Source organism: Arachis hypogaea, chromosome 6 (genome assembly GCF_003086295.3).
Source record: "Arachis hypogaea cultivar Tifrunner chromosome 6, arahy.Tifrunner.gnm2.J5K5, whole genome shotgun sequence".
NCBI lineage: Eukaryota > Viridiplantae > Streptophyta > Magnoliopsida > Fabales > Fabaceae > Arachis > Arachis hypogaea.
The window spans coordinates 39,344,677-39,358,032 of record NC_092041.1 but is presented as its reverse complement, the minus strand read 5'-3'; the positions used below and the strand labels follow the sequence as shown (position 1 = coordinate 39,358,032).

At 36.2% G+C, this 13,356-nt stretch overlaps 2 long non-coding RNA genes across 5 annotated transcripts; both read left to right on the top strand.

Annotated features, from left to right (window-relative positions):
• The first annotated feature begins 7,846 nt into the window (after window positions 1-7,846).
• Window positions 7,847-11,364, top strand: LOC112696558 (uncharacterized). 4 transcript variants are annotated; one of them, XR_003150768.3, is made up of 9 exons: window positions 7,850-8,197; window positions 8,711-8,751; window positions 8,919-9,016; window positions 9,191-9,307; window positions 9,417-9,816; window positions 10,169-10,237; window positions 10,606-10,777; window positions 10,896-10,964; window positions 11,308-11,357. It is a non-coding gene; the product is annotated as an uncharacterized lncRNA (long non-coding RNA). The 4 variants fall into 4 exon arrangements; XR_011862292.1 differs by having other exon boundaries at window positions 7,847-8,197; window positions 10,169-10,777; window positions 11,308-11,364; XR_011862293.1 differs by lacking the exon at window positions 10,169-10,237 and having other exon boundaries at window positions 7,851-8,197; window positions 9,253-9,307; window positions 10,256-10,777; window positions 11,308-11,354.
• A 112-nt stretch (window positions 11,365-11,476) lies between these two features.
• Window positions 11,477-12,414, top strand: LOC140173444 (uncharacterized). The gene is made up of 3 exons (XR_011862291.1): window positions 11,477-11,720; window positions 11,804-11,926; window positions 12,004-12,414. It is a non-coding gene; the product is annotated as an uncharacterized lncRNA (long non-coding RNA).
• Window positions 12,415-13,356: the final 942 nt, after the last annotated feature.

Genomic DNA, 13,356 nt, shown 5'->3' with positions numbered 1-13,356 from the left:
GTAAATATCCAATGTTGCATGAGTTAGAATGGAAGTTAATGGTGGTATATGTGTTTGATTAAATGCATAACTCATAAAATAATTGCTGCATAATGTCATTTTCATTGAAGTGTGAGCTAGCTTGCTGTCATAAAGGTTCCTATCAGTAAAGAAAAAGCCCTTGAGAACAAAAATAAAACAGAAAGAAAAGGAAGTAGAAAAAGTCAATGTGGCAAGAAAAACAAAGAATAAAGGCTGGACACCAATAGCTTGGACCCTAGGACACATGCCTGTGGTGTTCTTGTACTAGGATATGCTTGGACAAGTAAATTCTGAGGGGTATTTCAAAACCCGGTCACTTAGATCAACTGATTTGGGATGGCCAATTGAAAGTCCACAATAAAGAGCAACCTAGATACAGAACATTTAGTTATCTAAAGAGATGCTGGGCATCAATGATCCTAGGAGGAAATAGTGAGCCATGTGTCTATGGTGGAAAGATGTTGAGTAAAAATAAAGCCAAAGGCTACTACTGCAACATTTGACACCAAGCCTTCAAAGAATAATAAGATTGTTAAGCAAAATGAGAAAAGAAAAGTTAGCAAGGGAGCAAGTAAAGAGTAAACCTTATAACAGCAAGTTTAGTAAGCCTTTGAGGAAAGATGTATATTATGTAACAGCAACAAAAATTGAGTTATCATTGTCTGCATAAAGACTCCATAAATCAAGTTCTGCTATATGTCTAATAAGGATATGTGTTCTTTTCTTATTCATTTCAATTGCTCTTAATTTTGATGCTTGCTTGGGGACAAGCAAGATTTAAGTTTGGTGTTGTGATGACAAGTCATCATATACCCCTTTTTCAAGCTAATTTCACTTGTTTTGTTAGTCTTTATGCACTTTCTTGCATCTTAAGTAAGTGATTTGGAGTGAAAATGCACAACTTCTTTAAATCAAGCAACCACCATGAAATTAATGTTAATTCATGAGGTTTAAGCTAATTTTAATTGAATTTTAATTGATTTATAAGCCTTATGAATTTAGTGATACTTGGAGTGGTTGTTTTGGTTTATTTCAGGTGAAGAAAAGAATAAAAGAGAAAAGCGTGGCCTAAGAAAGCGTGACCCAAGGAGAAGGAAGCGTGGTCAAAGGAAGGAAAAGTGTGCCGCATGCAATGGGGAGGCAAGCATTGCCCTCCACAAGGGCACACTGCCCTCTAGGAGGGCAACATAAGGGAACAAGGCAAAGAAGGCAACTCTGCCCTGCCCACTACAAGGGCAGAGAACAAATTTGTGCCTAGGAATTAAGAAGAAGAAAATGTTGCCCTGCCCTCCACAAGGGCAGTATCGGGCTCACCAAGGAAGAAAATCAAAGGAAAAATGCCTATGATGATTGCCACAAGAGTTGAACACGGGACCATGAGGAAGCAAGGAACTAAGTTCTATTACCGTGCCAAGAAACCAAGGAAAATGAATGAGCGTGTGTTTCTGCCCGGATTCGAACGCGGGACTTCATTTTGGAAACACTGCCCTGCCCTCCGCGAGGGCAGGGCAGCATTTTGTTGGTGCATGAATCTGGCGCACCAAGGGACATTTCTGGCGCACCAAATCACTATCCTGGCAGCACCAGCGCGCACCACAGCTCGATCCTGGCAGCACCAATTTTTCCTGCCCTGCCCTCCGCGAGGGCAGGGCAGCATCCTGTGCACCAAGGCACCATTCTGGCGCATCATGGCATGATTCTGGCAGCATCAGCACGCACCGTGGCACATTTCTGACGCACCAATTTTTCCTGCCCTGCCCTCCGCAAGGGCAGGGCAGCGTTCTGCGCACCAAGACCGCACCAGCCCGCACCAAAACCACACCAGCCCGCACCAAGCCGCACCACACACCAAATCCTGCCCTGCCCTCCGCAAGGGCAGGGCAGCCTCCTGGGAGTTATTATTTTTGGGCCGAAAATTCAATTAAAATTCTAATTTAATTCATTTCTTCACCAAATCAAAAGCCCATCCAAATCCCAAAATCCAAGAATAGAAAGTGTATAAATAGGAGCTAGTTTGATGTAATTAGGGAGCTGGGGACCTTTTGCTTTGCTTTTGAATTTTGAACTTTCTTTGAGCTTTGAATTTTATTTTTGCACTTTAGAACTTCTCTTGGTGTCTTCACTGAGATTTCAGAGAATTAGGGAGGAGAATTGATCTCTCTTCTTCCTCGTTCTTGCTTGGGTCTTTTTAATTTCTTTGTTTTGATTCTTGGGTGTTAAGAATTGAGGAAATTCTGTCTCAATCTCCACTCAAGAACTCTTTAGTTTCTTTTCTGCATAATTGAATCCATTCACATTCTCTTTACTGTTTCTTCTTCAATTTCTTGTCAATTGCTTTGAGAACTTGGATCTGGAAGGTAATTGAGATCTAGGCTCTGCTACCTAGTCTCTTGAACCCTGAGATCCCAATTTACTTTTGGTTCTTCTGTGAACCTTTGCTGCACTTTAATTTCAATTTCTGTTTGAACTTTAGTTTATTCCAATTCATCTTCTACTTTATTAATTGTTGCAATCTACTTCCTTTTGCTGGAATTCTGAATTCCCAACCCTTAATTCCCCTTTTATATTCAAGCAATTTATATTTCTTGCCATTTAAGTTACTGCAATTTACATTTCTTGCACTTTAAGTTTCAGTCATTTACTTTCTTGTTCTTTAAGATTCAGCAAGTTTATTTTCCTGTTCTTTAATTTAGTGCAAATTCCCCCTCTCCCTTTACATTCCAAGCAATTTATCTTCTGTTAAATACAACCCACTCAACCAAAACTTGATTCACTTGACTAAATCAACCACTAAACTAAAATTGCTCAATCCTTCAATCCCTGTGGGATCGACCTCACTCATGTGAGTTATTATTACTTGATGCGACCCGGTACACTTGCCGGTGAGTTTTGTGTTGGATCGCTTTCCACACATCAAGCCTCTGCAGTGGATAAAGTCACTGTTGGCTGCTTCTTACTAGACCAAACATTTAGGGACTTTCCAAGAAAGCAACATAAGCCTGATGTGCTCCTTCTATTAACTCTATCACTGGCAAAATCTGCATCACAATAACCAACTGCAGAAAAATCATCAATCTTAGGATACCAAAAACCAAAATTGGATGTGCCATGAATATATCTAATGATCCTCTTAACTGTAGAAAGATGAGACTCTTTTGGTTTAGATTGGAATCTTGAACACATTCCAATACTTTACACAATATCGGGTCTAGAGGAAGTTAAGTACATGAGAGAACCAATCATTCCTCTATACCTAGTCTCATCTACATCTTTCTCAGTTTCTCCCTTGTCTAATTTTGAATTAGGGTGCATGAGGGTTTCCATGGGTTTGGCATTATCTATACCAAATTTCTTAACTAGTTCCTTGGCATACTTTTCTTGATGAATGAAAATACCATTTTCAGTTTGTTTAATTTGTAGTCCAAGGAAAAAATTAAGTTCACCCATCATACTCATGTCAAATTTCCCTGTCATGAGTTTTCCAAATTCAGTACAAAGGGATTCATTGGCTGATCTAAAAATAATATCATCAACATATATTTGGACTAGAATAAAAGAATCATTAGAATTCTTGATAAATAGAGTAGTGTCTATGGTGCCTCTTTGAAAACCATTTTTCCAAAGAAAAGAGCTAAGTCTATCATACCAAGCTCTAGGAGCTTATCTCAAACCATAGAAAGCTTTTGATCATTTGAAACCATGGTTAGGAAGCTCTTTATTTTCAAAATCAGGTGACTGCACCACATACACTTCTCTATCTATCACACCATTCAAAATGCACATTTCACATCCATTTAATATAATTTAAAACCACAAAAGGCAGCATAGGCTAACAGAAGTCTTATGGCTTCCATTCGGGCAACAGGAACAAAGAATTCATCAAAGTCTATTCCTTCTTCTTGGTCATATCCTTGTGCCACTAGCCTTGCTTTGTTTCTTGCAATGCTACCATCCTCTCCTAGCTTGTTCTGAAATATCCACTTGGTGCCGATCACTTTCTTTCCATTCGGCCTTGGAACCAACGTCCACACTTGGGCTGCTGTATTGATTTTTTGGCCTGCAATACGTAATCACAAATAATTAACATTAGTTAGATAATTGCCGAAAAATAATGTTAGTCATCATTAATTAATTTAGTTAATTTCTTAACTCAACAATATGGCACTAAGGTAGGCATGGCAACGAGTACCCACAGGGGCGGGGACATCCCTCCCCCCTCCGCCTCCATATCGAGTCCCTGTCCCCGTCCCATCCCCGCAATGGTAACGGGAATCCCGTATCTGTCGGGGACCGAGAACTCTATGGATATTCGCAAATTTTTAAAAAATTAAAAAAATCGGAAAAAAATGAAAAAACCATATCAAACATCGTGTTCCATGTCTCTAAAGACTTTAACAACAACAAAGACATTAACATGTTCATATTCTCCAAAGACATTTACAACAACAAATATTTAATATCAAACATATCCATAAAACAACCAAAATATCAAACATATCCAAAAATTACAGAGCATAATTCATCACATTGTAGAATTCTCAAGCCTTTTTTTCAAGATGTAATGGTAGTGATGGTAGATTCAGATTTGTTTGAATCCTACACCAAAAAGAAGAATACAATTAAAAGTTAAAATCGTAAAATAAATCAAGAATATGTCAATAATATGAAAAGAAAAACAGTATTGTATATAATTTAGTAATTTTCTTACATCAACATTTGCTTCAATACTATTAATTGTGTAGCACTCAAATCCTATGTTAGCTGTGGTTCCAAGCTCATTCCAAAACCAATCTTGATTACACATTAAAGCCTCTAATGTATCTGGACATAACCTACTATGATGTGGCGTAATAAATCGACCACCAGTACTAAATGAAGACTCAGAGGCAACTGTAGATATAGGAATCACCAAAAAATCCCTAACAATCACTTGCAAAGTGGAAAATTTCATGCCATTCGATTTTCACCATTTTAAGATATCAAAGTCATCTTCAGTTTGTGACACTAATCTCTCTTCAAGATAATAATCCAACTCGCTTTTTGTATTAATAAATGCAGATTCCTCACTTACATGGGCAGCAAAGTCAGCTTGCCAAGATTCGTGACTAAACTTCTTCCCACTTGAATCTGAAGGCATTGGTGGTGGCGGTGGCATATTTAACTGAGCAGCTTGGTCTCTCTCTCTTCCCTTGGTTGCATATTCTAAAACTAAATCTTGTACTAACCTTTTCACTTGACCAGTTACAACACATGCCTTCGTCTCACCATGTATTTTACAAAAAAAGAAATTTAACAAATACATCTTGTACCTAGGATCCAAGAGAGTCCCAATAGCCATAACAGTATTAATCACACCCCAATACTTTCCAAATTTAGCTATCATGCTAGTAGCCATCAATTCAATTTCCTCTTTTCCACAATGTTGCCACTCTATCAAAGCCAACTTAATCACACAAATTTTAGAAAAATAATAATTTGATGTAGGATAACTTGTTCTAGAAAATAATTCAGTCACATCATAAGACACCCTCAATCTTTGAAAAATTTCATCCGCCATATCCCAGTCCTTATTATTAGGCAAAGATTTATATTGACTCTCATGCATTGACAATCTTCAAAAACATCTCTATACATAATTGCAACTTCAAGCATAAAAAAGGTTGAATTCTACTTAGTTTTCCAATCAAGACAGAGATTTTTTGTGTAGGGGTATTTTAATTGAGCACATGTTTCCTTAAATTTTTCTTCTCTCTTAGGTGTTGCTGTCCAATAATGAAAACTATCCCTCACTCTTTCTATAGCATGTGAAATAAGTTGTAACCCATCTTTAACAATCAAATTTAATATATGCGCACAACATCATATGTGAAACAATTTACCACCGAATATGAAGTTTCTAGATGACATTTTAGTCAAAATATTATGAACCATAACATCATTAGTACTGCAATTATCAACAGTCAAGGTGGATACCTTCCTATCAAGATTTTAATCCATCAAACAATCTACAAGTACATCCGAAAGTACATCAGTTGTGTGGGGAGCAGGCACATATATAAATCTACAATGACAATTTAGTATAAAAAGAATATTAAAAGTATTACAGTTATACATATTTCACAAATTAAGTCATAACAAAACTAAATATTCAATATTGTTACCTCACAAGAAGACTTTGCAATTTTCAAGAATCATCAATATAAAGGACTGTGATAGCCATATAACCTTTATTTTGGTTACTTGCTGTCCACATATTAGTGGTAATTGCAACTCGACTTTTATTCCTCTCAAGAATATTCATTGTCTTCATCCTCTCATCATTGTAGAGCTTCAAGATGTCACTTTTCAAAGTGTTGCGAGTAATCACCTTAAATAGAGCTTGTAGAGCATTGCAAAATCTTCTAAAGCCAATGTGATCCACAATAGATAATAGATACTCATGCAAACAAACCATAACTGATAGCTCTTTCCTTGCATTTTCTTTGTCGAAGATATATGCACCAACCACAACTATTTTTCCACTAATTGTTGGAGTTGTCTTCATCATACATTGTCTTATATCTCTAGTGGTGCGGAGCTTGTAGCTTTTGAAGTGATCACGTAAGTATAAAGTGCCTTGTTTTGGGTCACCAAGTAGCTTCGATTTGCAATAATTGCATTCAGCCTTTAATTTTCCCTTGATTTCCACAATCTTAAAGTGATTCCACACTTTGGAGGTTAACTTCCTCTTTCGAACACCACTTGTAGAGTTTGTCGTTCTTTAATTATTAGTTGTCGTATCCGTTGGGGGTTTTTGAGGTTGAGATTGAGGAAGCTCTTGAGTAATTTGAACATTAGTGGCTATAGGTTCTTCCGATAAAGTATTTTTTCTCAAGAGTATTACTCAATGCATCCGAATAAGACATTCTATAAAATTACAGAACAACAAAACTATAATCACATACACACAACAGACTAAGTTAGAAATATAAAGTATAATTAAATTAGAAATATGAATCAGAATCACATTAACCCAAGATTGAATCACAAATATAAATTATAATTGAATTAGAAATCAGAATCAGAATCTCGTTAACCTAACTCCAGATTAACCCAAAATTAACTCAGAAATATAAATTAGAAATCAGAATCACATCAACCTAACTTAGAAATATAAATTAGAAATCAGAATCAGAAATTCAGAAATCAAAATCATATCAACCTAACTCAGAAATATAAATTATAACTAAATTAGAAATCATAATTAGAATCTCATTAACCTAACTCCAGATTAAGCCAAAATTAACTCAGAAATACAAATCAGAATCAGAAATCAAAATCACATCAACCTAACTCAGAAATGTAAATTAGAAATCAGAATCACATCAACCTAACTCAGAAATCAGATTCAGAAATCAGAATCACATCAACCTAACTCAAAAAGCTTACTTACCCGACGGAGAAGAGGGGTAGACCAGCGAAGACAGACGATTTAGCGGACGAACAGTGAAGATGCGACGAGGAAAAGACACTTCTCTGCCGCGATGAGGAGAAGATGATGACCAGCGACGACGCAACGAGGAGACACTACTAGAAAACAGCAGATTACAGACGGATTTTTCCGACAGAATTTTACTGTCGAAAATACCGACGGATTTTCGATAGATTTTTCATCGGTAAAAAATAAAAAAAAATTTCACAAAATTTACCGACAGATTTTAACATCCCTCGGTAACACTGTCGATAAAATTGAAAATGAAATTTGAAACTATCACCAATAACAAAATCCCTCTGTAACATCTAATAAATCCCTCGCTAATTTAAAATAAGTTAAACCCTTATGAACACACCATGATGAAACTTCATTCAACACAAATCACCGTTCATCTTCTCCTATCCTTCCTTTAAGCTTGCTCTTCTCCTCTCTCTTTGATTCCAGTTGAAAATAGGGCAAGTGTGACTTCTCCGTCGTTTCTGCTTTGTCGCCACACGCGTCGCACGAGCTCCTTCTATCACTGCTCGCTTGCACGAGCTCCCTCCGCCGCCGCTCGCTCGCATAAGCTCCCTCCTCTGCTGCTCGCGTTGCACGAGCTTCCTCTGCCGCCTCTCAGCTTATGTCTCTCTCTGTCTCGTGTCATCCATCCTCGCCGTTCACAGCCTCGTCGAGTCATCGTGTCACCAGATCTGAAACCTACATGTACCTCTTTATCTATTTTAGATTCTGGAATTGCTATTAAGCTATATTTTTTTGTTGAATTCAAATGTTCATACGTTATTGTTGCATCTAAAACTCGATCTGTTCCACTTTTGTTTTATGGTTTATATTTTTGTTCTTGAATCTTCTTCAAGGTTCGAATTTGGTTTTGAAAGTAGCTCCATTAATTGTTATGGCTAAAAGTTTTGCATTGAAGATAATGTATTGTGCCTTCTGCAGTTCTGCTTATGAGGTAAGATGGAGAGATTACCATAGTCTTAAATTGGAAAAAGGAATTGGAAGATTTGTTGTTTGAATTTTACATTTGAAGGAACTATAAATACCAGTTCATGAAATGCAATATGCTAAGTACATAGATTGAAATTACTCTGTGACTAATTAGAATGAGATTAACAGCAATAATTTTGTGCCCTATCAATATCGTAAACCATCTCATAAATCTGATTACTCTGGCAAATATCAGTTGATGTTAATAAACAGTGTTCTTTGTTTCAGCTTGCTCTAGGTGCTGTAAATTCAGAGGTTCTTCTTGGAAGGTATTAGCTTTAAAATATTTACATGATTTTCATATGCAGTAATGTGCTGTTTTTCAGGCCTGTTTGTTAATTAGTCTCAATGGATAATTAGATAGATATATGTGCTCAATGTTGTGTTTGTGCAGACGAGGTGTTTGATCTAATGACTGAACTACTTTTTGAAATAGGTGTTTGATCTAATGACTGAACTGATTTCATTATCCCTAGCCCTAGCCTTGTCCCTTCCCTGTTGTTGCTGCAGAGAACTGAGTTTCTAAATTCTAAGGTATGAATTTTGTATATTCCTATATTTGTGAAATCTGAAACATAACAATTTCTATGATTGTGATATAGAATAAATTCATTTATGAACTATATATCTGAATTGCTGAGATTTTTTATCTGGAATTTGCATGCATGTTCTTGTTCCTTCCTGTTCTTTTTATGACTGGTGATTTAGGTCATAAACACACTAAAGAGGGATCAAACAAACCACCATGACTTAACCTCACCCATTCACAGGTGTGAGGGAGCGGAAAACAAAAATCAGCTTCTTATTGTTCTCAACATGAACAAGGTTAGTATATTAGTTATGAGTAATGAGCAGCTTAGAATAGATTAGATTAGTAGTAAGTGGTGATGCAATGAATGCAGATTAATTAATTAATTACAATGCATTTGTACAGGAGAAGGTGCACTTTTTGGCTTGCTAAGAGGCATCTTTCAGAACTCATTACTAACTGGTCTATATATGATAATAAGGTGCTTATATTGAATGTATCAAATTTGAACTAAGTTTTATGATCTTACATTCTTCAGTGCTTAGTAAACAGTTTTACAATTATTTATTTCTTACCAAAGTTTCTTTTTCGGCTATTAATAAGATATATGTCTACATGTGTTGAAGAATAGCTAAATTGATTTAGTGTTCAATAAGAACAGCTACTGTGACTATTTGAGCCTCAGAGGGTCGAAGAGGACCCAATTTGATTGAGGTAATGCAAGAGAGAAACTTTTGGATTCTATTGAAGATCTGAAACTGGACTCAATTGTACTGGGAAGCAGGGGACTTAGCACAATCCGAAGGTGTGTATTTATTTATTTATTTATTTATTTTTGGGTACAATTCCCTATTTTGAGTACAATTCCCTGTTTCTGATTTATGCCATATATACAGTTATGTCGTGGAGTAGTTATCCCACCTTAGGTTGAAGTTGAGTAATTTTTATATGGTACACCTTTCAACAGCTATTGGTTTTAGCATTGGATTCAAATGGATTGATTCAACAATGGGGGTTTATACTTAATCAAATCTGTTTTGCACATCATTGCTATTTATTACTGTTGTAGAAGTGTTTGATTTGCTTTTGCCCCAAAATTTAAATTCTCTTGTTTTGCTGTTGCCCGTGAGATGAACTGAATGAAAATCTTGGTGCAGGTTTAGCATTTTCTACCACGAAAGAGAAATTAGCTGAAGCCTTTTTAGAATATGGCAATGTCCTAAATGGTATGTTCTTCATTTCAGTTTCTATATCCCGGTGTGAAGAGTGTTCCATAATGTCACCAGCTGAGAAAGGGAGGATAGTTGATCCTGTACTGTATTCAGAACTGGCTGGAGAGTCTTCATACAGATCCATTTGCCTGAATCATATTAAAAAAATATTAGTCTTCTTGTTAAGCATACAGGAAATTATATTTTTGAAGTACCTCCAACATGGCTGGCCTCCCTCATTACTACTCAAGTCTTCAACCATATTTTTAAGATCAGCAAGCTTTAAACCATTCAATTGCTTTTGTACTTACAATGTTAAATAACTGTCTTAGGTTCTTGGATCTTAAATTACGTTAGTTTAACACGGGTGAATATTTTATTAGATGGCAAGGCTGCTGCAGCAGAGAATAAAAATTCCAAGGATGAAACATCTTCGAAAGATTCACAGGGGCTGCTGCATGCCCCATTTTCCACTTCTTTCTAATTGTGGCACTTGAAAGTGCTTGGAATTGGAACTAGCTGTGTGAGATCTTGTATTTCGCTGACAAGTCAGAGGTACCGTTTTGTTTTTTCACAAGTTTCCTTCTTCAAATTGAACTCAAGGTTTGGTTTTATTGGTGTTTCGCTGACAACTTGCCAGATCTAACTTGCCAACTTTTTCTATTTCTTTCAGCCTATGATGCCACCTTATGCAGCACTTTATTCACCTGGAAGGGTTTATACTCATCCTGCCATTCCTATTGTAAGTCTAGTTACTTTCATGTAATTTATTTCATGGTTTATAAAAAATTGGAGCTTGTTTTGTTCATTGCCCATGAATGTTTGGCTTCTACTGTAATGATATCAATCAATAGTTCACAATAGGATAAGAGAAACTAATATACTGAAATGTCAAATGTGTTTCCTTTGATCCTGTTTGTGTACCTAGATAATTCAAATATTTATATTCATTTATTTTATTATCATAAAAGCTTTTCAGGGGCTTAATTACATATGCTTTTTTTTTTTGGTGTTGTAATTATTTAGGCTTTATTGGTTGGAATTATGTCTTATGTTCTTGTGAATTATATATTTCTAAAACATAGGGGTCATATCCACACGGACAAGGAGTTCCATCTTCACCTGCTATAAGCTATGATGTTGGTTGGCCTTCCTAAATTATTAGTCTGATACTCTGATTCAATTCTATGAATCTTCACTAAATGATTATTCATTTTGTTGTGTAACTTAAATATTCTTGTTAAATGGATGTGCAGATTCGAATTCTTGCTGCTCAGGCTCTTACAACAATGGCAATCAGATCTGGTGAACCTTTCAGGTTATAGATTTATGAGTTTCTGCACACTTTGGCACAAGGTGGTCTGCAGTCACAGTTCTCAGACATACATCTCAGCAATGGAGCAGATAAAGGAGATAGCGGTACAAGCCTTGGAGTTTTATTAAGTCCAATGATAAAAGTTTTGGATGAGATGTACAGAGTGCAAGATGATTTGATCAAGTGAGAACCATATCTTAATTTTGTGCTTGCTTCAGTTTTACTGATGCTGATTAATAATGCTTTTGAACTGTGGTTTTGAATAGGAAAATATGCAATCATGACAATGCTAAGAAAGAATGGACTGATGATGAATTGAAGAAACTATATGAAACCCACGAAAGGTTGCTGGACCTTGTTTCATAGTTTTGCTATGTTCCAAGAACAAAGTAAGTATCTTCCTTTGGGTCCAATAAGATATCAATTTTCATTTTGTTGATCACTTATCTGAGTTTATTAATGATAGGGTCTATATTCTCACTTTGGGCATTTTTATTGAGGAACAAAAAAGCAAAATTTTCTTGTGAGGAAAGCAGTGATGAAGAAGAATAAGCAGCAGCAGAAAGAGCAAGTGAAGTGAATTTTCCAGATGAGATAAGTGGAATTAACACAAGACCTCCTTCACCAACTTCATCTATTGATTATTAGAGCAGCGAAAATTGTTCAAATAAGTTAGGAAATTGAATAGGAGTTGCTTGCAATATAGGTCTTTTAATTTACTAGTATGAGGAAATCATTTAGAGTCCTTTGGATACTCATTAACAACTTTTAATTTACTCAATAGACTTTGTTGATGTATGTTTGTTACTTATTATTATAGTTGATGTATCAATACACTTTGTTTATATTTTTAATTATATTGACTTGCTTGTTTATAGTAATTTTTTTTAGTTTGATAATACGTTGAATTTATTTACTTTTGAAATATTATAAATATTTGAATACAAATTAGATAAAAATTTGTATTAAATTTATATTTATTTTGTATGAAAACAAGTTTATTTTGTAATTGGAAAAATAAAAAAATTTTATTTTACCTTACTGACGGATTTACAGACGGATTTTTTGTCTGTAATAAGAGTATGAGATGATTTTTCAAAGTTCAAATTACAGACAGAAAATCTGTCAGAAAATCTATCTGTAATTACAGACGAAAAATCCGTCTGAAAATCCGTCTGTAATTACAGACGGAAAATCTGTCGGAAAATCCGTCTGTAATTACAGACAGAAAATCCGTCGGAAAATTCGTCTGTAATTACAGACGGAAAATCCGTCGGAACATTCGTCGTTTTCGGGAAATGGATGGAGAATTTACAGAGGGAAAATCCGTCGGTAACTGGTAAAAATCTGTCTGTAATTTTCCGACGGAAAAAAAATCCGTCGGTAAATAATTTCCGACGAGGCTTTTACAGAGGGACAAAATCCGTCGGTAATTTCGTCGGTAACCAAAAATCCGTCTGTAATAAAGGTTAAATCTGTCTGTAAATCTGTCTGTATTAATCCATTTTCTAGTTGTGAAAAGATGACAACCGACGAGGAGAAGAAGACGAGGTGAGCGTGATGGTGAGCTCGAGAGGTGCGGTGAGCGACTGAGCCACTCGGGGGGTGAGAGGTGGTGCTGAGGGACCGAGGGAGTGGGAGGTGGCAGTCGGCGGTGTTCAGGAATTAAATGTTTCTCCACGGGGCGGGCACCTCTATGCTCTCCCCCGCCCCGTTTATTATACGGGATCCTGTCTTCCGTCCCTGTAGATAGAAATCAGCCCCATACCTATCTCCCGGCGGATAAAACCCCGCAGGTACCCGCCCCGCTAGAAATTTT